The sequence below is a fragment of the Lepisosteus platostomus genome, chromosome 7 (assembly GCF_059453375.1).
Source record: "Lepisosteus platostomus isolate fLepPlt1 chromosome 7, fLepPlt1.hap1, whole genome shotgun sequence".
NCBI classification, from domain to species: Eukaryota; Metazoa; Chordata; class Actinopteri; order Semionotiformes; family Lepisosteidae; genus Lepisosteus; species Lepisosteus platostomus.
The window spans coordinates 20,825,795-20,847,192 of record NC_142617.1 but is presented as its reverse complement, the minus strand read 5'-3'; the positions used below and the strand labels follow the sequence as shown (position 1 = coordinate 20,847,192).

The following is a 21,398-nucleotide window of genomic DNA, read 5'->3' as shown; positions in this document are numbered from 1 at the left end:
GTCAAAGAAAAAATCATAAACTCCAACATGTAGCAGGACATTTTGGATAAATAGCTAGACAACAATCCAAAGGTGATATCCAAATTGAAGAAGGGTTGGTTAACTGCACCCAAAAATAAATGTTCTCAACTGGCCATCTCAATCACCAGATCTCAGTTGCAGATTTGAGGAAGTTCACACCTGGAAACCAAAGATTCTGAAAGATGTAGATTAATTCTGCCTGAAGAAATGGTAAACAAACACCCTCAGAAGTGCCAGGACTTCAGCACACACTGCTGGAGGCATCTTCTCAGTGCAATCCATATCTTCCTCTTTTTTTTTTTAAATAATATAATGTTTTTTTGTATTTCATTGTGATATCACCAGATCTGGAGAGCATCATATTTCTATTCAGTAGTACTAATTACCCAAATGGAGATATACAGTAGCTGTGTTTAATAGGTGCAATACTGACCTTACATAAATGGGATTACAAGTTGTAAGGCAAATTGATGTTGATCCTGAAGCCCAAGTAGTGCTCAGTAATTAGTGTTTTTTTATTAATATTTTCTTCTGGCTTGCTCTCTCTGTGTTTCCACAAGTCTCAACATTTTTAAACCAAATCCTTTCAGTTAGTTATTTATTCCTCCTCTGTGTACTGTTTGCAGGTGCGTACTGACACAATGTGCTATTCACTACTGCTTATATAAATCTACTTAAAAAACTGTAATCTCATGTATAAAGTGATTCACTAATACTTTCCTTTCCCTTTTGCAATTGAATGTGCAGTTTTGCTAAATCGTGTCCTACATGTCCTTCGAAGATGGTATGCTGTAGTTTGTGGAGTATATGAAATACTCCCCACAGACAAAGGTTGATTTAATTTACATTATGCAAATGATAACATGGCTGCCTGAACAGTGGAGGAGAATGTGAGTTCTGTACTCCCACTATGTATTGCAATATGTTAATGTGCAGGGAATAATAATCAATGAAGACAAGTTGCTAAATCTCAGATAACTGTTTTCTGGTATGTTCCCATGGACAGCTTGAACATATAAGATGATATAAGGAAAATATTTGTTTTGCTTTCAAAGCATATCTTCTGTGTTGTAATGGAAGACTGTATTTATCTGTGCACAGATAACAGAGAAGTTGAAAATACTGAGTTTGGCTTCATTTAATTCAAATTAGAAAGACACTGTTTAAGCATAAAAACATAAATGTTGAACGTAAGGCAGCTGCCATTCATGGCAAGGAATGCAGTCTGGCACTTCTTGGGTTTCTACAATAAGCTGAACATATCAGAAGCTTTTATGGAAAGGAGCGGTTCAGATGAGCAGGCCTGGGAGGAGAATGGAGGCTGGGGTGGGGGATGTTTGTAAATTGTATTTGCCAACAACATAACATTTCTATATATAATATTTACATTTCTAATCAGCCTGGGGGAAAGTGACAGTTTTTCAAATTACCCAGGTTTCAACAAGCAGAGAGAGGGAGCAACCTTCCCAGATCTGTCAGCCTTGGTGGAGACCGGCAGAGGTAATCAATAGCTTCCTCAGCCACTTGTTAAAATGCTATTTCCATCTCAGCTTTCTGAAAAGACCCCTTCACACAGAAAACTACATATCATTCTCTCCTGCTGAATGCTGAAATGAAAAATAGGTGCCCACTGTCACAGAGCTATATTGATTATGAGTGAAAATGTGATCATTTTGTATTAACTTGCCCCTCAGCACTGCATTCTGTCAAGGCAGCTGAAGGAAATTAATGCTTTCATATCACGGTTAAGAAAAATATGGGCTGCTGTTCATTCTGCCCTCCAGACAAAGAGGTATATGCCACTCACTGAAAGGTAATGGCTTTCAGAGGGGAACATGATCCCAAGAATTATATTAAAGCCATTATTTAAGACAGATTTTTTAGGATATTTATTATTGCTGACAAAGCTTTAATGAAGCCCCAGACCTGGTGTTTAAAATAATAATTTGCAGTAATTACATTGTTGGATCTTAAAGTTACATTAAAAATAGTAAAACATACAGGGTGCTATCCCGATTCAGCACTCTACACTCTACAGAGTTTTTATTATTTGTTATGATAAGTTGAAAAAGGTTTTTAATCTTTCATTATGCTTCAATGGGAAACATTGTACTGAAAAAATGAAATTTCACAGAACCTGACTTTTAAAGTATTAAAAAAAAGTCTCACATCAGAGGGTGTCTTTACACAATGAGATATTTTTAAAATATCTCTGCACTTTGTAACTGCTTTGCTTATTACATCATATACTGTACACAATGTATTCTGTAATCTGCTATTCATAAATTCAAATTCAGCCTACTACCTTAAGGTCCTTGTCTACTTATTAATTAGTTGTGATGATTTTTATCAACATCAATTTTTATCCAAATCAGCTTATGTTATTATGTTTGCAATTTATACTGCTGCACATTTTTCTAAAGCAACCTGAGTGGTGTTCCTTGCTCAAAGGTAACACCAGCTGGAAAGCTGGAAAGTGTCTTTATTAAGAATAACTGTAACAATATTCTAGATTTACTGTCTCATTACTATAACTTTCTCTTTTGCAAGTAGACTAAAACTCTAACTATACTAATTTTTTTTTCTGTTCTCATTTGATCTTTCTTGATCTGTCCACCACCTAATCTCTTTTGCCATAATTATTTTGCGTAAGAGTTTTAGAACCTGCAAGAATACCTGGAAAACATGTTTCACTGACTGCAGAACTAATATATATATATAATATATAAAACTAAATATATTATTGTATTACTAATTAAGAAAGAGAAACAACAGTGTAGCAACAGTGTAGGAAGTCTATAGTGATTGTAAGGCCTCTTATTTTCATTTCATTAACAACACAGCTTTCTCTAGTTTGTACCTGAAAGGTTTCTACAATAATGTTTAAGCCTTAAATGGGTCAGAAACCTGTTTAGAGAAACATAGTCCAAATTGTTACATAAGACATATTGTTTGGCTAATTAACTCTAAATGTTAAAGGTCTAATTCTAGTATCAGCAGGGTGAATATGTGAGAAAATGGGGCTCCGGCTATCATTTATTTTTCTTTGCTCACGATACAATGACTATTACATTGACTTTTGCTATTTAGAAACAATAGAGGTAATAGACTCTAAAGTGAAAAATACTATAACATTCTTGTAAGCATAACATTATCGTTTGACATGCTATCATCCCTGTGTATACCAAGATGCATGACTTTGTTCTAACAACTCAAACTTGACAGATTTTGTGAAAAGCCAAAGCTGCTCCTTATTTGCACCTCACAAGTTGCTGTGACAATTTTTCCACCCACACTGGAAAAATTGTCACAGCAATAGCTGAAAAAAACTGCTCCTTTTTTAGAATTGTTTGGCTAATTGATGTACAATAGTCACAAATAATATTGCCGCAAAGTGATCGTATAATTAACTTCTACTGAAATTGGACCCCTGGATAAACCAAAATTGCTGAATGTTGTAGTCTAATTTTTTTTTGCACAAATCAGACCACCTTTGTCTTGCATGTGGCCGCACTGATTCACTTGAAACTTGACAGATTAACTAACACCCAGACACACATTTTAAAAGTTGCAGAAATATTTGAATGTGCACACTGGGTCATCACCGACTGGGTGAAGTGCCCTGTAAGATTATCTGCACTTCATTGGGTCAAAAACTACTATTGGGTAGATATCATTGTGATTTTGTATTAGTTTGCTCTCACTTCACTCACATTGTTGAAGTACTGTATATGGATAGGAACCTGACTAGAAGCATTCAGATAATCACATTTAAAAACAAAATTCCTTGTCCTTTTTTTTTTGCTGTACTGCCTTCTGATTTGCTGCCTCACACCTTCACCTTTAAATGTGTTTACAGAACAATTCTGAGTCACCAGTGCTAATATACTGTGTTTTAATGTCTTGAAAAAACATTTAATTACAATGGAAATGGAAAGAATCCAGACTATAAAGGAGATAAACAGGGCATAAAAACTAAAAAATAACACAAAGGAAAAATGCCTGGAGTATGAAGAACTAAATGCAAGATGTAGAAGCTACAGCTAAAGTGTAAATATAATATGATTTGAATTGCAGAAACATGGCTAATCAAGACAGATGGCAAAAAATACAAGACGATAGACAAAAATGCATTGTAGAAACAGCAAAGATAGAAGACAGAAAGGTTACACTTAAAAACATGCAAATGCATTTAGTGAGAAGTGTGTTATAGACAACCAAATTCAAATTTATTATTAGAATGCAGTCTTACAGTTGTCTGCAAAAATTGCAGGCACCCCTGGTCAAATTGCATGTTTCGGTAAATATCTAAGTGAAAAGAATTTGACACAAACTGTGCATGGTATAAACATAACTTTCTGCAAAATTTAAGGCACAACTGGTATTTATTTACAGTTTTGTAGATAATCAAAATAATAAAGCAGTGATTATGGAACATACAAAAGTTAGGACACCCTGTCAGTCAATACTTCCTAAAATCTCCTTTGGCAGAAATTACAGCTGAATAGAATAGAGTCTTTCTATTCTTGCATTAGGAACTCTTCCAGCTCAGAAATAGTCTTAGGTCTTCTTGCAAGCAATGCATATTTGAGATCTCCCCAGATTTTCAAGTCTGGGGACTGTGAATCCCTGTAAGTACTTCATGGTTGATTTTGAAATATAATTTGGATCATTGTCTTGCAGAAATATCCATTTTTTTCAGCTTCAACTTCTTCACTGACTGGGACATTTGTTACTTTTTTAGTAGAATTCATTCTTCCGTCCACCTACTCAATTTTTCCTGTTCCACTACATTTCCTCCCAGTTCCAAAGAATAATAGATACAACTCATGCTTAACGGATGGCAAGGTGTTCTTTTCTCCAAATGCATCTTCTGAATTTGTGGCCAAAAATTTCAATTCTTGTATCAGCAGACCACAGCACTTTTTCCAAAATGTTTTAGGCTTATCAAGGCTTTGTTCTGAATACTTTAAACATGAAATTTTGTGATGAGTTCTTAAGAAAGATTCCCTTCTGTGAATTCTCCCATACAGATCAACTACTCCAGTCGTAGATATACTTTTATGCAGGTCTTCTGCAGTGATCTGTGGGTTCTGCTTTGCAGGCCTGACCACAGGTTTTCCTGGGTCTTCTGGAACTTGCCTTGACTTTAACAGTTCCTTTCAACTTCCATTTCATAATGATGTTTCTGACAGTTAAAATGTGTTGGGTTGCAAACAGGTTTGACTGTAAGATGCATCAGTACACCCAGCTACTGTATATTTGGACACCACTACCTGAAAGAGCTATTTTTAGAGGGCATAAATGCCCCAGCCAGGACAGATAGTGACCCTTTGGATAACAGCACTGGAGCAGCTGAGGAAGGCTGTGGCATCATCTACTGCCTCTCCTACCTGACATTGGACTCGAAGAAGTCAATTAAGGCAGTAGCACGAAGGAACTATGTTGTTTGTGGTGGTTGGGCTGAGGGAAGATGCCCAAGAACTACCAAAGAGCTACACTGAGAGCAGAACTTTGGGACTGAATTAACTTGGGACATATTTTGGGTAACTGGGGTCCAATGGGGTGCTTATGGGATCTTTATCAAATAAAATCTGTTGCATCTTTAGGAAATAAAAAGGGCATTTATACTGCACTAATGTCTGCTGTCAGCGTATATGTTTACTGGTGATTCTGGGAGATGAAAGGAACCAGTGGCAAGGAAGTAAGGGGCCTATTGTCTTTTATAATTGCTACTGTAGGTGGAGTAGTCACAAACAAGAAAGTGTTTAGAGACCTGTTTATAGCCATTCCCTGCTTTGTTAGAGTGAATTGTCTTCATTTTCAAGTCCTCAGACAGTGGCTTAGAGGAGCCCATGGTTTTTGAAAGTAGGTAGAAATTACACAACCTGAGAAGTTAAAAGGTCAGAGTATTTGTTCAACCCTGGAACTGTCTTCCTTTAATTTAAGGCCAAATGAGTCAATCAGGTTTTGGGGCCTTTGAAAAAACCAAATTAAAAAGTAGTGAAGAATCAAATGGAAGAATACCAAAACTTTTCTACAAATCACACACAAAGCAAGAAATGTTACCTATGGGCCATTACCAAAATTCTTACAGCAGTTATTCAGGCCAGGGATAATAAACATACACAGGAAAATTGTTAAAATAATGCTCATCCTTTAAAAATAACACACATTAATTTAGTGCCATATATCTTAAGTCTGTTACCTGTGATATGGCAATGATAATTAGAACTAGAGAATCATCAATATCACAATGGGATACTACATGTGAATTTAGAAAAGGTAGTTCTAGGTTAATTAGCTTGTTCTTTGGATAATAAAAAACAGGAATTAACCAGCACACATGATAAGGTATGTTTTCAGAAGGTTTTTGATATGGAACATCATAAAAATGTATAGCATCTAGGCAATATATATTAAGCATAATAAGATAAGATGAGACTTTATTGATCCCAAAGGGAAATAGAGGAAATGTAATCATACACATGTTGGGAGTGTTCATTTTAATTTACAGAAAATGGTAAAAATAAAGGGTGAATGCTCAGAAAATAGATGATTGACGTATTCAACAACTGTAAAGAGATCTGTATTGGAGTGACTGCTCTTCCTAGTTCTTATCACTTGTCTAGACTGTGGGAAAGTTGATTAACTAGTCTGGTTTGCAGATGATGACAAAATAGTTCAGGTGAGTAGCTGCGTCAGCATGCATAGGGTGCAAAGGAACAAGTAAAGGTTTATTCCATGCTGAAAAGAGAAGAAAAGAAACACATCCGAAGAAGGCTCCACAGTCAAAACTTTGTGGTTCTTTTCTTCTCTTTTCAACATGGAATAAACCTTTGCTTGTTCCTTTGATGACAAAATAGCAAAATTAACAAATGTTAGAGGAGCATTGAAGGAAATTCAAAAAGACCACATTCAAGACTGACATTTAATGAAGAGAAAGATTTAAGATATGGACTCCTTTAGTCTCAAAACAGAATAGACTATGATGGGACATGATTCAAGTATTTAAAATCATTGCTGACTTAGTTAACCCAGTGGACTTCTTCAGAACCAACAGGTTAACACTATCCAGAGGTTGCATTAGGAAACCATAAAGAAGAATATTTGGAACTGAGCAAGGGATGGACATTTGTCTCCACAAAAGATTTCAGAAATCTGGAACAAGCTGAAAGCCTGGTTTCTTTCAAGAGCCCTTAAGATCACTTAGCTGCTAGCAATGAAACAAACTAGATAGAGTGATTGACTTCTCATTGAGATCTTAAAGTTCTAATGAAAAAGTTCTGTTAAACCTCATTATTCAGTGATGAAGTGTAGAGTACGTTTTTCATGTTTCTTGCTCATGTTAAACTGAGAAATTGAGCCCAATGAACACACCACTTTTTCCAACTAAGTTAAAAAAGAAGAGAATGATTTAATGTTGACCAGTAAGTAAATGAATAAGAATATAACTTCAACATCATGGCCACTTTAAAATTAACCTTAGAAAAAGCTGGAAAAACTCTTTGGATGTGGTCATAAAACAGATAGGTATAAAAGACAAATTTATTGAAATGTAGTTTAAAGAAGCAATTTAACAACCAATCCTGTTAATACCTCCCCAGCAAAACTCTCTGTAGATGCTTTTTAATTATAGCCCATAGACATACGTATTGCTTCAAAACTCTGGAGCATAATGTTATTGAACTTTTTTTGTCTGTAAGAAACAGAAGTAATGAATACTGGCCTATAGGACAATAACCTACGGCATTATATTAAGAACAGAGATATTTCGTTTCCTATTATATATCCAATAAATGTGTAATATTCCTTCCAGGCAGTAATTTTTACAGCATCTTCCCAAATTCCCTTTAAGGCATTGAGTTCTCCAGTGTCAAGTTATTTCTGTGGCACTTTTCTTTAATAATACTGTGACTGAGCTGTGCACATCATAATTTTAGTTACACTCTGGTATAATAATACATGGAATACATTTTGGTTTCACGTGGCTAATAAATCACAGTTTTGAAGCTACAATAAATAAAACATGAAAAGGATAAAGTCTGAGGTATTTTGAAACCATTCTCATTTATGAAAATGTAACACATTTTCTTCAAGTAAAGCTTTCATGTTGCATTTTTTATATTACATTCTGGAATAAATGAAAACTGCTGCTGGCTCTTCATAAGAGATTTGAATTTGGCTTTTCATTTCTCCCAATAGCCCCCTTTAAGGCACACATACTTAAAGGCACTTCATACTTTGTCATGAAAATAAGATCTTCATTTTTTCTGTGTTGCCCAGTAGATTTGTACATGTGGTGTTTCACACTTTACTGTCTCAGTGCAATGTGAGTGTAATTCCAAAGAGGCAACAATCATTGATATTCAGTAACCTAAAGATTAAGACATTTCTATGACTCCATCTTCTGACACCACTTCAGCTAAATGGCCCTATATTAGTTTTCTATAAATTGAAGTAAACTAAAATGAAACATTAGATACACAGATACTTTATTGATCCCGTGAGGGAAATTGCAGTGCAACAGCAGCTTAACACAGACAACACAGCAACAGTGTAACGAATGATACAATAATAATAATCCAATACATACAATACAATCAGTACAGTGAGAAGTGCACTAAGAAGAGTTACTCACAGTCCAGAACACACAAAGAACAAACCAGAACAGAACAGTACACAAAAAAAGTTGTATTGCACAATATAAATATAAACATTTTGCACAGGTCCCTGGCATATATTGCACAAAAACGGTTGTAAATGGGAAAAAGAAAAAGAACAGATGTATCAGTTTACTGTTCAGTCCAGAAACAGGTCACTGTCAATCTTGCCTCTGCCCAGAAGCAAGGTGGATGCATTGTACAGTCTTATGGCAGAAGACAAGAATGACCTCCTGTAGCGCTCCCTGTCACACCGTGGATGGATCAGTCTATTGCTGAACATGCTCTTCAGTTTTACAAGCATGTCATAGTGGGGATGGGAGACGTTGTCCATGATGGCCTCTAGTTTGGACACCATTCTCCTCTCAGCCACTACCTCCAGGTCCCTTTGCAGCATGTAGATGATTGCACCTTCCACACCAACACTGGGCTGGTAGGCAAACTGTAGGGTGTCCAGTGATGAACTAACCAGGGGTCTCAGGTGGGATAAGACCAGCCTCTCCAGTATCTTCATGACGTGAGAAGTCAGCACAACTGGTCTGTAGTCATTGAGGACAGAGGGGCGCCCTTTCTTTGGTACCAGGACCAGGCATGATGTCTTCCAGAGCACAGGGACTTTTTCCAAGCGCAGGCTCAGGTTGAACAGTCGCTGGAGCACTTCACTCAGATGATCAGCACAAGCCCTCAGAACTCTGGGACAGTTATCTGGTCCTCTGGCCTTACCCTGGTGCAGCCTCTTCACCTCCCTCTTAACCTGGTCAGCCGTGATGGTCAGCCTGGCCTGGAGGATGGTGCTCACAGCACTTTCAGTGCTGCAGGTGCTAATGGCGGAGGTGTTGGAGAGTGGCAGCTGTGGGGGATGGGGGGGTGAATAGCTGTTGGGGGTTGTAGCTGTAGGTGGCCAGAATTGTGGGGGGATGGAGGAGGTGTTGGGCAGTCACAGCTGTGAAGGCTTAGGGAGCGTGTGGCTGTGGGGGGATGGGTGTTGAGCCACAGAGGGCCCCGATTCAAACCTGTTAAAGAACTGGTTCAACTCGTTAGCCATCTCCAAGTTCCCCTCCATTGCACCCCCAGCCTGTTTGAAGACAGTGATCTCTCTCATGCTGCTCCATACATCCCTCACCCTATTCCTTTGCAGCTTGTCCTCTACCTTCCTCCTGTAGGCGTCCTTGCTCTCTCTTAACTTCTGCTTTAGTTCATTACTTCTGTTGTTTCTTACAGACAAAAAAAGTTCAATAACATTATGGTCCAGAGTTTTGAAGCAATACATGTGTCTATGGGCTATAATTAAAAAGCATCTACAGAGAGTTTTGCTGAGGAGGTATTACCAGGATTGGTTGTTAAGATTAATGGTAACTGGAACTGTGGCAATGATCAAGAAATGCTGTGAATAACACATTTCAAAACAAAGTAAATACATTGTTAGCATGGTAACTTGATTAACATGATTACTTGATTACATGTTATACATGTTACATGTTATTTATGTTATGTTATTACATGTTACTGTTATTGCTATTGTGTTACTGTCTATTGTCTTATCTTCTGTCCTATTTATATAATGCACCTGAGTGACTAATGAGAAACACTTTTCATTATACTATGCACCTGTGTAAGTTTAATGACAATAAAGTTGAATTGAATTGAAAATGTGGACAAACTGAACATACAGCACAAATATACTATGGATAGACATTTATAGTAGAAATCTGAGGTTTTCAATCAAACCCTTGACAAAGAATGTGAACACACATGAGCAGAAAGCATAAAATAAATTGAGCATCTTTTCAGCAGAAAATGGGACTTCTTCTCACTGACCATATCCAAGTTATTCTTCTTTCTCAATACTTATGTGTTCTGTTGTTATGCAGAAGCAGAGGCGAGTAGCGATTCAAGCCCAGGGCATTTCTTGAAAAGAGTATTCTGGCCAAAATTCCCATTGTCCTTTACCAATCATGGCGTCCTAATAATCCCAATCTATGAACTTCATTACTCTGTTGTCGTCCCCACTGATAGCTGATGTGTGGTGAGCAGACTGGCGCACTATGGCTACCATCGCATCACCCAGTTGGGTGCTGCACGTAGACATAACATTGCAACACTGCACATTGATGGTGGTGGAGGGGAGTCCCCATCACCTGTAAAGCACTTCGAGTGGAGTATCCAGAAAATCACTACATAAGTGTATTGAATTGTTATTATTAAGTGTTAAAACAGGATATTTTACAGTACATTGATAGTGTCCATTTTGGAATTTCATGTATGCTAAATGACATCTGCCTTTATTGCCTTAGTTTTAACTAAGAGGGGATGATTGCCTGTCTGCAAATTCTCAAAATCAAGTCTGAGGAGCATTTGCAGTACATACAGCATGCCAAGAGAGTGCTTTAATCGGACAAATTATGTAAAACAGAAACAAAAGGTCACAGAAATCTGAAACCAGATTGTCTCCTGAGTTTTAAATCACAATGGGTGCTGAGTAAGTTCAATAAAAAACATGACCAGCTAAAAACACAGCTCAAACATAGGAGCTGAGAAAAAAAACATCAGCAGTCCTTTAGGTTTTATTTTCTTTGAGTATTTTGAGTCTTCACATTCAATAGGACAGGACTAACTTTTTAAATGATCAACATACTGTACATTCTTGGGCTACAAAAATAAATGTATTTTTCTGATATGATTATAAAGCTGACAAATTAGAAAATTATTGTCTCTAGAATTTGCATTGTAGGCAATTTGTGATTGTACTGTATAATATAAGGTAATCCGTAGACGATGTAGGGTGGTGGATGTGGTTGAGAAGATGCGAGAGGCGAGGCTACGGTGGTATGGACATATCATGAGGAGGGACGTTGAGGAAGTAACAAAGAGGGTAATGGAATTTGAGGTGGAAGGTAACAGAGGAAGAGGCAGGCCTAGAAAGAGATGGATAGATTGTGTGAGAAAAGATATGGAGGTATGTGAAGTGAGTGAGGAAGATGTGCTCGACAGAGACAAGTGGAGAAGAGCAACCAAAGCAGCTGACCCCAGGACAGTCTGGGACTAAGGCTGTGAAAAAGAAGAAGAAGAAGACTGTATAATATAAGGTATATACTGACAACATAATTCACATTCAATCCTAGTCCAGTCTTTATTCAATCTGATGGAGCCATGGATGAAACATTCCTGAGATGTTCTGTCGTTTTCTCCATACAGAAGAGGTGGAATCAAGGTTTTTGTGTACCATGTATGCTGCAGTCAGTCTGAGTGTTAGGTGCACTATGTTACATGTATGTTTGTAGTGTGGAGAAGATTGTGAACTCCAATATAATTTTGGGAATTACAATTTCCTACCATAATACCCCATTTTAATTAAAATTGGGTTTTTTTCTTAACTAACCAAAAGGTTTTATATGAACTAATTCAATGGGTTTTGAGATGCAATGGTTTATGAAGCAGAAACAAATAAATATTTAATGTGACAGCAAGTGAACTGTTTAATTAGCAAAGTTAAGGGGATGATCAGATTTAGGTGGTTAAACAATTGTTTATCAAGTAAACAAGGACTGACTCTGGGCAACCCTATTCTATTTAATGTATACAATCTTTGTGAGTTTGGTCCTCACCACACAAGTTAATGGAAAAAAAATACAATCAAATTTTTTTTAGAGAACCTCAGAAAGAGGAGGATAATGTCAGCTGAGCTAAGCCGAAAGTGGGTCATACAGCAAGACAATGATCCTAAACATAAGAGCAACAGAATGACAGGAGAAGACATTTTCCATTTTGGATTGTCCAAATACAGACAAAGACTTGAAATATTATAGCAGGAACTTAACCAACCTGTTCATGTAAGGAAACCCTCAAATATCACCTTCATGAAGCAGTTGAATAAGGAACAACAAGCCAACATTCCTAAAAGCTAATGCAAGAGAAACATGTATGGCATGTATAGGAAATGTCTATCTGAAGTCATTGCTGCTCAAGGATGTGCCACCAATTATTGAATCTAATGTTCACATACTTATTCACACAAGGATATTTATGATATAATGCAAATACTTTATATGTATTATGTCTTTGTGTTATACCGTTTAATCAGGTTATCTTCATCTTTCATAAAGATATAATTATGTTCTAAACTTTTTTCTCACTGCTGTATAAGGGTGTGAAAGCAAAAGCTTTCATTTTGATAAATGTTTTATTTGGGGAATTAAAGATAATAACCTGTAATGTGATAGCCGTGTGCATCTATTGCAAGTATTTACTTGAAATTTTGAGTAAGAATGCTGCCATGACTCATAAAGAACATCCATCTTAAATATCCATCTTAATTTCATTGTCAATCATGTTTTAAAGATGACAGTTGGAAGCTGTGAAACATTTGCTTTTTTAACATCCCTGAACCCTTTAAAGCAAGAAAAAAGGCTGCAATTTTCAAAGTATGATAGTCTCATATAAAATAAATATACAGTATAAGATATATAAATAAATTGTTACAGCTTTGGGTTTCTTAGATTTAAGATAAAGTTTGTGACACTGGGAAGAGTAAATACTTCTAACTTCAAAGGAGTGAGGATGTGTGCTAAGGTCTGGGGGGTCCCTTGAACAGAAACAATGGTAAAGTTTATCTGAGTACAGTATACCTAGGGAAGTTGTGGATTAACAATTGGCAAGGGGCAGCACAGAAATAGACAATATAAGATCACATTAAGAGCACGAGAGAAAAGAGGGGAGGAAGAAGGAAAAAACAAAGGGAGCAGGGAGAACAGAGGGGAGTCCATAAGAGTTGGGACTTGGGACCTGAAGCTTGCACAGTCGAGAGCCTCTACTTGATCATCCAAATCAAACCTGACTGGAGCTAAGAATTTGAACCTTTTTAGAGCGTGCTTTTCTGTGTTATCAGGGAACTTGGGTTTCCTGAGTAAAACATAGAAATGTCTTTCCTGATTAGGTGCATTTTATGGATAGGGATATAGGCGCCCATTTATTTTGTGGCATCCAGGGTGCAGGGAGAGAGATTTAACTGCAGGTTGCTTTGTATTTTGTTAGAAGGCAGCTGATCTCTTTTATGGCCTCTGTAGGCATATTAAGAGTTTAGTGGTTAGCAGCAGTCTTGGGTTTTCTGGGTGACCAGAATGTTAGGCCTCTGAAACGCCTTATCTGTAAATACTATATATAATGTAACTTTGTGTGTTGTATGTTTTGTGTATTGTGTAATTTATTGTAATAAAAAATTGTTTTAACCAAGTGTGCCTGGATTATTACTCCTCTCAACAAAGCTGTGCCAGAGAATAAAGAATTCCCGTGCCTCTAATTATACCAGCCGCTCAGGTATATCATTAGAAATCACGTACAAGCTGGGGGTTATGAATAATTATTTCACCAGTTCCGTAACCCCCCATTTGTAACAATATATATATATTTTTTACACGCTGTGTCTTCAGGAGTGTTATATAATTTAAATCTTTAAAACAGGATAAAGATTTAAGCAAAACCATTCTAACAAAATTCTTTGTTCTTTTGATTTGTGAGTAAACAGAGAAAAGAAGTATTTCCATTAAAGCTTTATTATTTCAACAAACTCAGCAAATGTGTGTCTGTTCAAATGATCACTTTTTTAAGCAAGACATGGTAATAAACACAGGCAAAAAATATAAAAAAGTGTTTGTTTTTATCCCTGGACCTGAACAATGATATCTGTCACTCCTTGGAATGCAAAATCCTTATCAATTGCTGGATGGAAGTGCATAAGAATAAAATGTAATGTTCATTTTAGAACAAGTCAATTATCTAGAGAAACCACAGCAAATGTCAGTGGCCTTAAATTTAATTTTAATAGGTAGGGATTTCTTTGATATCTAAGAAACAATCAATAACTACAGAAAAGAATGTCTCTAATGAAGTGAGTAAGACTATGTTGCAATAATGTTCAAGGCATTTGGTATTGCAGTGGTTATTTTTTGGCAAGTGTGTATTTTATTCCATCTGTCAGTCCACAAAAATATTCTCCTATTTTTTGTTATGAACCTCTTACATCACATGCAACTTAACCATTCTTATGGGTCCAAAAGGAATAATTAGCAACTTCAGAGGATTAATCTACCAAAATAATATGTCATGTGTTAACAAGTTAACAAAACTAACACTTTCAAAATAGCTGTATATAGAAAAGGTGACAATGCAAATAAAAAGCTGACCATCATCTGAGGCATTTATAAAAGTTGCAAAGGAATAAGTAATGTTGCACAAACAGTAGTATTAGACTTTCCATTGATATGTGCTTGTCTCGGCTTCCTGCAAAAAACCCGTATATCACCATAGGAAGCATAACAGCTTAGCCTCCAATTACCCAGACCACAAAACAAAGGAATAAAGCTTTGTTTGATTTCTAAAACCCTTTCTTTATGTCCTGTTTTTATTCAGGTAAGGGTCAACTATATACACAATACCGCTGACAGCAGGAAAATTCCCTTACTCAGCAACGTCTTAAAACCAGCACCCATGGTGTTCAAACCGATTTTTTTTACACAGAAGACTGACACAGCTTCGCGTTGTGAATCTGTTTTTCTAAGAAAAAAAGTGAGTGGGGGAGGTGGACTTGCCCTTATTCTACTTTGGAAATACCTGTGAAACTGATTTCTTTACAATGTAGACACAGAGAGAGAGAGTGAGAGAGAGAGAGAATTTGCACCCTACCGCTGTGTACATACAGTACGAACATGTTGTGATATTTAGAAATATAAAAAATGTCAATATAATGCCAATAATATTTTAGTTTTTCAAAGAAATGTTTATTGGTTAAAAGAAAACTGATGGCGACAGCTGGGTTTGAACACTTGACCTCAGGGTTAAAATTCAGTCACTTAAGAGATCACACCACCAAGGCAATCATGTGACAAGCACATCTCAATGGAAAGTCTTATACTACTGTTTGTGCAACAGTACATGAATATAGCTATACCGTTATTAATTTCTTTAGATACGCGATTCCATATTATATTCCCTATTAATCTAATTCTAAAAGTATGCTTCTGTTTACTCCGATATCGAGCATATTCGCAGAAAAGCTTAAAACTATCACTTTTCTCACAAAGTACTGTATACTGTATAAACATACAGTAACATGGTCAGAAGGAGCAAGGATCACATAAAAACATTTCCGAAATAACCACATGTAAGACTTTGATGCTTAAAATGTTTAGGGAGAAATGGAATACTGGTGTGTATTTCTTTAAAATACCAAGACCAGCAATATACAGTTGACATAATATGTTTATGTTCCTAAATTAATATTGTTTATGACTTTTAGATGCGTTATGCTCCTATTCTTTTTATGCTCAGCTACTAAAATTTCCCTTTAGTGGTAAAATTCCATATAAATATTCAATACTAAGTGGATTAAAATGTGCACAGTAAAGAGATTAAATGATTAAATCTTTCCACAACCAACCAACGCACCACGAGTGCCCCTGTCGGTCATTTTGGCTGGCCAATCACGTACCGCGGTAGGGCGCGGTGGCGCATGGGTAGATGCCCGCAGTACGGGTTTGTACCGTGCATTTTGAATGGCTAACATCTGTACAATGAATAGAGAGAATTTAGAAGAAAAGTAGTCTGTCGTTGAGAGAAGGGGGGAGGTGTGATCCTAGCTGCAGGATAACTTTAGTTTCTGTAGTTTTTCTGATGTACAAGTTAAGAAAACCATCTTTGATAACACAGACGGAGAGATTATTGTGATCATGGCCATCAGAGGTGAAATGAGAAACAATGGGCTTGGAGAAATCTTTAATTTTCACAGCCCTAACATGTTCTGTGAAGAGGTCTCCGAGTCTCCTTCCTGTTTCTCCAATGTAGATGGCTGGGCATTTACTGCAAGAGATACAGCAAATAAGGTTACTGGAGGTACAACATGTCATCTGAGTGATCCGGAATTGTCCTTAGGTGCCTTGAATGAGTGTGGTGTTAGATATGTACTGGCAGGTGATACAGCGAGCTCTGTTGCGAGGGAAAGTGCCTGGTGTGGATGGTTGCTGAGGGCGGTCAAGGGAGCTGTGAACAAGAAGGTTGTGCAGATTACGTGGTCAGAGATATAAGATGATGGGGTGGTCAGAAAAGAGGGTCCCAATGGAGGGATCATCCTGTAGGAAGGAAAAGTTGTCGTTAATAGTCCTGGGGATAGGAATTGTGTTGGGGCGGTAGGGAAGCATTAAAGGAATGCAGTTGTTATGGCGGCACTTCCTGATCGAGTTGATGGTCCGAGGGGTGTTTTTGGCTCAGGCAAGGGCCCTGTCAATAACTCTGCTAGGGTATCCTCTGTTAAAGAAAAAAGAGTACATCTTGAGGGCTTCGTTCTGGAAATCGATGTTGTTGCTGCATAATTGTCGTAGCCGAAGGAACTGTGAAAAGGGAGAGAGTCTTTACTGTGTTTTGGGTGAAATGAGCTATACAGGAGATAGGTGTGTGAATCTGTGGGTTTGTAATAGACCAAAGTAGAGAGTCGGGGGTAGTTAATGGAGAAGTTGATGTCTAGAAATGGAAGAGTAGTGGAAGATATGTTAACTGTATATTTGAGGGAAGGGTGGAAGTTGATGAAGTGATGCAGAAAGCACTCAAGCTGGTCGTTAGAGCATGTGGCAGCACTGATGAGGTCATCAATGTATCGCTTGTAGAGGTCAGGGACACTTTCCACTACTACATCTACAAGTGAAGATCTACTACAACCCACCTGAACATATAAAATAGTTGTCCACTAGTCCTCATGTCCACAATTTATGAGTTATAACGTATTTTTGAATAACTAGACTGACACAAATAGTCACAAAAATGCCTATTTAAACAGAAAGGGTAAATCTTTGCTGCACAGATAGTGGACTTGATCTTTATTTTTAATATAAAGAGACATTTCTTTAAAGAAAGTGATTTTAAGGCTAGTACCACATCTAACCTACCAACAAAGAATATAGCTAGCAAAACAATATTAATATCCAAAGAAAAATCCTCCACAATATACTGAATGTATTGAGACTGCCTGTGAATATGATTCAGTTCTGACAGTAAACGACTAATAAAAACAACTATTATAAATTATTATGAGATCTGCTTACAAATAAACCTGATGGTCTTAAGGCAAGTAGGAAGATACTGTATAATGCACATGATCAAAATTCCAAATGGAAATATAATGCAGCAGTTTATATTCATTACCAGAACTCAAGAACACAATAAGGGCTACCAATGAATAGAGGTCATCACCTGATCTAGCTCACTTGATTGCAAGTGGTTACATGATAATATAATTCTAATCCAGCTACTATTTAGACCATTTCAGGGTTTTACCATCAATATCTTAGGTAGTCAGCTTTCCAGGTCATGATCCCTCTGTAAATAAGTGCTCCCCCCACACCCCCCATTTAGTCTTAAAAGCACTTCTTTATTGCCTTTGATTTTTTCCTAGGTTCTTTGTTTCATTTTCTTTCAATACCAAAAAGAAAAATCATACTTGCTTCATATAATTTTCCAAATATTGTCGATGTACTATACTAAGATAAGAAAAGTCTGAAGTACAGTGTGTTTCAGCAAACAATTGTGCTGAAATTGTCATTTTGAATAGCAGCACATCAATAGGGCATTATTTATCATCTGCAAAAAATATATTTGAAACAAATATTTTTGCAGAAGATGTTTTGATAAACTCCAAGTGGCTGCCTATTTACAGGTTATGAGAACCAACCAACCACACAGCCTAATTCCACTCTCATCCAAAAATAATTTCTTATTTCAATTACGGTATTTTCTGGAGATTATAGTCTCCCTAATATTTGTAATATCAATGTGAAATGACTCATACACACTATCTGTAAAACACATTCTATGACTTAGTTGCATATTCATTTTATTCCTTTCAACAAATGAGTGTAATTGCAACATTTTTTCTGAAGGAACCAATGACTAAATACACCCTTAAAATGAAAATCATTGACCAATAATACAAGAATATAGCAAATTGAACATGAAACACATACAGTACTTGATGAAGTTAAAAGCCTTTTATGTTGTTTTGCTAGTTTTGACACACATTACCTTTGTTACATTTAATGTGTACATTTGTTACATGTTATATTTGTTTATGTGATTACCATTACATTAATAAAGCAGATGTTTCTACAAAGATGATTTGATGTGAAAAGCTTTCATTTCTATATGCTAGCAAATATTTGTTTTGACCAACCTAAAAGAGGTGGAAACTGTAAGGTATTTGTCTTGGAAAATAGACCATTTTTACTTCAAAGTACTGTACTGTATATCATGCACAAACATAGTCAACATACTCATAGCCAAACTGTTAGACAGAATCCCTCCACACTTTCCACACAAAAAAGTGATCTGTAAAAAGAATAAGAAAGAGATACAACACTGACACAAAAATGTATTATATACACTGAAAACAACCCCCAGTGTATTCTCTCTAAAATTACTCCGGATAAAATGTGTCAATTGCACACAGGAAAACAGCATTACTTGTGTCCTTGTTTTGTTTTTCTGTCTAGAAAATTGACCTACTTTCTGTCTACAATACAATAAGACCAATAAGACAGGAAAAGCAGTCCTTCTGTGACTTTTCTCTCAGTTTTCCAATGTGGTTCTCAATGCAGTTTTAAATACCCACCCAGGAGAAAAAGCTTGAATGTTCCCTCATCTGTCTGTAAAAGTCTTGTGGCCCAACTTCATACTTTTATCTTTTACTTTTTATCCCCTCAATGTAATTTCACACAGGGGTTTTGATTCTCCCCAGTGAATATTCAATTCAGCATGGTTCATTAAAGTGTTAATTATGCACTTTCATTTGGCTCCTACTGAAAATTCCTGTGCAGGCAATTCCCTTTTCTGTGACGAGAAGTAAATTTAATATGCTACGCGATTTACTAAATACCAGTAGGAAAATGGTTTGTTTTGTGAACCCACTAAATATATATCTTTTTATAAAATTTTAATAATTTTGGAGATGGGAGACAAAGTGCATCTACTGTAAACATCTACTAAATGGCTCCTTTTTGTCTGCTTTGTCTCTGAAACCGAGACCTGTCTGATGGGGCTTCATATTGTAAAAATACTCAAATTAAACACCTTTTAATACTTGTCAGCTTTTAGAATTCTCTTTTGATACCAGGACCATATGTTTTTTCACTGGGGAAAGATAAATCTATTCAGTTACTAAAATACTACTTTGGCACCCTCGCCTGGCTTTGTGGCCAAAGAGCACCTGGCTAGAGTGTGCGATGAGGAGCAGGATGGGAATGATAGCCAAAGCTGTCAAGGGAACCTCCACTGGCCATCCAGAATGGCTGTACATGGTTTGAGGTTTCCTGGATACTGTAAGATAGTTATCCCCCAGTTTTGCACCCCTTTTATACCTGTGCCCATTTACCACCCTATACAGTACCTACAGTACAGTGTGTACCAAAATGACCCTTGTGTGTTGGACCCTGTTTTGGTTGGTCTAATTGCTTGTCTGGTTGCTGCTGAGCTGGACTCCTGTCTGACAAATAAAGCGCCGACTGTTTGTACTAGAAAAGCCTGAATACTTATCGCCATCCTCACTGAACCTGTCGCACTACACTATCAGATCTAAAAAATCATATCATCAATTTTATTACATTCCATATGATTCTCCTATGTTTTTACAAGTAGTTCCTACTAGGCTCTACCATGCATTAAATAAGATTCGTTTAATCTGTTTCCCTACTGTACTTCTTTAAATCTGCTTAATGTGGAATATTAATATGGAATTTAATATTAACTAAAGAGAATTTTTGATAGCTGGAAACAAAAATAAGAGAAGTATATAATGTCTCTGAATGTCATTAATGATATGAACTTATTAATATAAATATATTATACATACTGTATATACAGTAGCTGATAGTGATAAAAATAAAGTACTCACCAGTATTTCTACCTTATCCAGAAACATTTTCTGCATCAAAATCTTTAACCTGGCAACTTACTGTGGTTATTTTGGAAAAGTTTTGAAGTTCTCTTTCTAGTTATATAACACTGTAATGGTTTACCCTTTTCTATGGTTGTTAATGTTGTAAAAAAAGGTGTAGCACTTTTTAAAATTAGCTTAGTAGGGAATATTACGATGGAATCATGTAACTATAGGGACATTTTGGGAGCTAAAAATAAAAATAACTGAAGTATAATAATGTCTCAATATTAATAACAATATTACAATATTAATTTATGAATAATAAATAATGAAAAATAATAGACATACAGTATACAGTATAGTAAGTAGTGGTTGCCAGGAATCAAAACATTTTAGTATTGAACAGTATTCCACCTTTTTTACTTCATCTTTAACTCTGTCATTTTCTGTGGTTATTTTAGAAAAGTGTTGACGTGCTCCTTTAACAAATTGTCCATTGGGTATGAGAAAGACTTTAATATAATACAATATAAACTATAATCGTAATTCTGTCAGTTTTGTATATCACAGTGTAATAATGTGAATGAACCTACAGAACAGCAATCTCCAGGATACTAGGAAAGAGAAATGGAATTTAAGGATACCTTAAACAGAAATCGCAATGAAATTTTTTACATGTACAATATTTAGTTTTAATTCAAATCTTAAAGCCATTATGTATATTTTTAAGTTCCAAAATTTTAAAAATAAATTTAAGTTTTTATATGTTTTTTGCTGCCCTTTTTCTTCTTAGTAGTTGATAT

The 21,398-nt window shown here is 36.3% G+C and overlaps 1 pseudogene; it reads right to left on the bottom strand.

Annotated features, from left to right (window-relative positions):
- Positions 1-16,264: 16,264 nt before the first annotated feature.
- On the bottom strand, positions 16,265-20,016 carry LOC148658467 (uncharacterized; annotated as a pseudogene).
- Positions 20,017-21,398: the final 1,382 nt, after the last annotated feature.